Genomic DNA, 4,182 nt, shown 5'->3' on the forward strand with positions numbered 1-4,182 from the left:
CATGTCATGAAGTAATGAGGCGCAGTTTCCTGTAGGCATTATGGGTAACAAAGAGAGTAATGTGAGACATCTCGAACAAGTATATAGCACAGTTGTAGAGTAATGCAGCGTAAATCACCAAGCAGCAAATAGCGAAACATGCATGTAAGCAAAATACCGTAATATTTTCCATTGACTGTTTTGACATCACGGTTATAAATAGTCCCATACACATTCTGCTTTCATGGACTGTCAGCGAACGATATTGTTTTAAATGAGGGATGACAGTGGTTTTCAGTACCGCCGCCAACAATATTCCCACAAACCTCCCCTGTGGGTCCGGTGTTTATTTCGTTCTAACTACACGAGTTTATTTTTGTGGCTCGTTCCATGCTGCAGTCCCACGAAGGCAGCCAGGGAAAACCTTGATCAATCCATCATAAATCCTAAGCCCTTGGTTTTAATTATTCTTGCTGAACAAAATAAAATAAAATTAAAAAACAAGGGAAAAAAAAAACTTTTCTGTGTAAGAAAGTCCTAACATTATTCAAGAGCATGCCAGGATGTTTTCCAAAGGTAAAAAGCTGAATCCTGCAGCAGTGCGAATCAAGAGAAGTCAAACCACATGTTGCACATTACACTGAAATCTGACTCTGTGGTCTTGCGCAACCCCTCGAAACCGATTCGTTTTTTTAGTCTGGCGGTGAAAAAGTCCCGGCACATGATTCAGAAAGTAGCCCTAACTAAAAGAAGAACCAAAATAAAAGCCAAGGTAAGTGCAAAAAAAGCTATTAAATTTTATACTTTGTCATGTTTGTGTTTTTTTTTTTTAAATCTACAAAATAACAAAGCTCCACTGAGATGCAAAGGTATTTATACTCCATTTTTTCCTCTTTTTGTTATATTATAATTATCTTTATTTGTCGATGCAACATACATTCCAATGAAATGAAATGTGCATTTAGCCCATCCCTTAGGCAGCAACGAGCTGCTGTGTGTGGAGCTCAGGGAGCATTCTGGAACTAAGGGCCTTGCTCAGGGACCCAGAGGAGCAGTCTGTGGGATTCAAACCAGGGAACTTGCCACCTCTCTAGGACGCAAACGCCCTTGCTCTAACCACTCCCCATATTACAACCACATACTTCAGTATACTGAACTAGACGAGTCTACTGGGGTACGCTAGTCTTCCTTGATCCGTAGCTCTTGCTGTGCGTTCAGGGCTGGAAAGTGGACCTTTACCCGAGTCTTCCACCTTGAGCAGCTTCCCTGTCCCCGCAGCATGATGGTGCCACCACCGTTTTTCACTGTGGGGTTAATGTGTTCAGGATGTGCAGTTTTGGTTTTTCCTCCTCCTTGCTGGTGAATGTTTGGCACACCTGTGCTGCTGCTCTGGAGCATTTTCTTTTGATTAAAAGGTTTGTGGAGGGCGCTAGAGGAAAAGGCAGGTTATGGGTACCCTGTATGTTTTCACACGTTGGTTCCATTCTGTTGGACACGCTGGATAAGTATGTTGGACTCGCCCTGTAAGGTTTGTGGTGAACCTTTTGGCCGGTTAATGATATCAGGGTTCTTTTTCTTTGTTTTCATCTAGATGTCAGGGGGGGGGGACACACACGTTTTGTTAAGTTATCTGGCACAACAAAACAGTAACTTTCTCCGCCACATTTTGTGCTGCTTTTAGAGACTTTTTGGAGAAAAGAACAAATAAACCTTTTTTTTTTTTTTTTTTTTTTTTTTTTTTAACTTGTCGTGTAACTGTTCCCTTTTCCATCCAGGGGTTGGACACTGACGATGGTTTGAACATCATTTGTGCTGCATCAGATATCCAAAGCTTGGTCTATCATTTTATAACCTAACCCTGCTTTAAACTTCTCCAAAACATCATCCCCAACCTGTCTGCTGCGGCCCTTCATCTTCTTCTTGATGCTGTTTTTTTTCCATTAATGTTCTAATAAATCCCAGAGGCCCATTTAAACAACATTTTGATTTATACTGAAATTAAAGTACAGGCAGCTGAGCTCTGTTTACTAAATCACTAAAAAAAGGGTATGTTGCACTGGATTTTATGAAGAGGTAGCAGAATAAAGGGAGGTAAACACAAATTCACACCATGATTTTCACACAAATTTTTTTTTTTAACTATAATTCTTCTACTTCTTCAATAATGCAGTTTTAAACATTTTTTTCCCCTTCCTTTCCTTTTTTTTAAAAAAAAATCTCTTCTGATGACTAGGAGAGATATCTTACATTAGTTCAAGCTTTAAATATACTAAACCTAAATATATTTTTTCATGTGCTAAACTTTATGGGACTTGAAATATCAATATTATTAATACTGGATTTTATCCACCCAGTATTTTTTATTTTTTGCAAATTTTGAACCAAAAATGAAAATAAATAAATCTCATCCTGTTTTGCAAACACCATCCGGTGTGGTTCATGCACACCATTTTTAGATCAATAATTTAAACCGCTGAGTGGTGGATTGCTGCAAAACTAAAACTCAAGTATTTTCAGTCTTGCCGGCTCCAGGCCTCTTAAGTTTCACTTTGATCAGGGACAATGCATGCATACCCGAAGACCTTTTCCTACCGATGGAGCAATAACAGTTTATCCAAACTCCTCCTTGTGTACTTCTATACAAATGATAAATTAGAGAATAAATAAAACGAGAAACATTTTTAGGGTGGAATATATCTTTATTTAAAAGTTTCAGGTTGAAGACTACACTTATAATCTATAGTCTACACCAAAGCAAACAATATAAACCACAGCCACATAGTTGACAGACATCTTAAGGTATTAAAAGTTTAAAGAAGGATGAAACAAGGCACTTCAACTAGGTCAAACCCTTGTTTTGTCTGAACATCCTTGTCTATACGTCTGCTTTTTGTCTTGCTGTGTTGTACGCATGTTAGAAACCAGAAGCACCACAAGCAACTACTGTTGCTGCCTCTTGAATGTTTAAAGGCTCAAGCTTTTTGGTAAACCTACTCCAACTGCAAAGTCCCAGCACAGCCTTCAGACCCCAGCAGCAATCTGGTCAGAAGCTAGATCCTGAAATCATGTCAGTCAACCTAACCATGTTCCAGACGCAAGCTGGAAAGGTAGTAGGATTTGTGAACTGTTGTGCTAAGTGACCAAGCTACTTATAATTATCAACAAGCATTTTCTCTCATTTTACTCACCGTACCAACACATTTATTGAGGTTGTACGTTACTGCATGTGTGACCGATTTCATGAACTGCAAACTGCTATGCGTGCAATTAAACATCTTACTACTGCAGCTACCACTGCCATGTTTGCATGGCAGCCATACTGGAGTCTGAGGTTGGTATTGGCCAGAAACTTCTTATTTTCCAAATCAGTTTTCTGTCTTCAGACGGCATCCGGTCCATAATTTCTACTTCAGTTTGGATCCCCTTTGGATGCTAAAGTCCAATGCATAACTACCAAATTGGGTTTTCTCCATCTTCAAGTCCGTCCCCGTCTATTGTGCAGTTAGCCTGTAAAGTTAACCGTCTGTCTGATCCACTGTCAACCCAGGCAGTGGTCTTCACAAAATACTTGGCCAAAAAACCTTATTCCAAACCTCTGAATGAGAAAGCATTGTAGCTAATGGCCCCATACAATTTGAGCACAGCAGTGTTACCGTCTTTAGAAACCCAGTCGGGCGCATGACTTGTTATCACAATAACCACAACAGTCCTTCTGAAGATCAACCACGTTGAAGGCCGTAGACCTCGTCCTGAATCTGTTTGCATGGCAAAACGAATAGACAAGCTTAATTGGCCTTAATATAATTGTGGAATTAGAATTCTATCTCTCTCTCTCTCATTTATATATCCATGGCATTAGTAAAGTATTTGTGGCTCATAGTGGCAAGCAGGCATAATTGCACAGAAAAACATTAATAAGGCTGGCCATTCCGGCCTGGTACAAAGTGAATAGAAACTTTATTTTTTCACAATAACTTAAAAAGCCTTTTAAAATAGCCATCGTGTCCTTCTTAGACTATTTGTAAAATAACATAAAAAAACATACACAAGAAAAAAAAAACAAAGAAAGAAAAAACAAGTTGGTCAAATTTTCAACCTTGTCTTTGTCAATATAGTGGTAGCAGTGTGATACATTAATTACGCTGAATTGGAAGCTGTCAGCATCAATTATTTTACCTCTGCAGTCCATTTTGTCCTGGGGGG

This window comes from Fundulus heteroclitus, chromosome 9, assembly GCF_011125445.2.
Source record: "Fundulus heteroclitus isolate FHET01 chromosome 9, MU-UCD_Fhet_4.1, whole genome shotgun sequence".
Lineage (NCBI taxonomy): Eukaryota > Metazoa > Chordata > Actinopteri > Cyprinodontiformes > Fundulidae > Fundulus > Fundulus heteroclitus.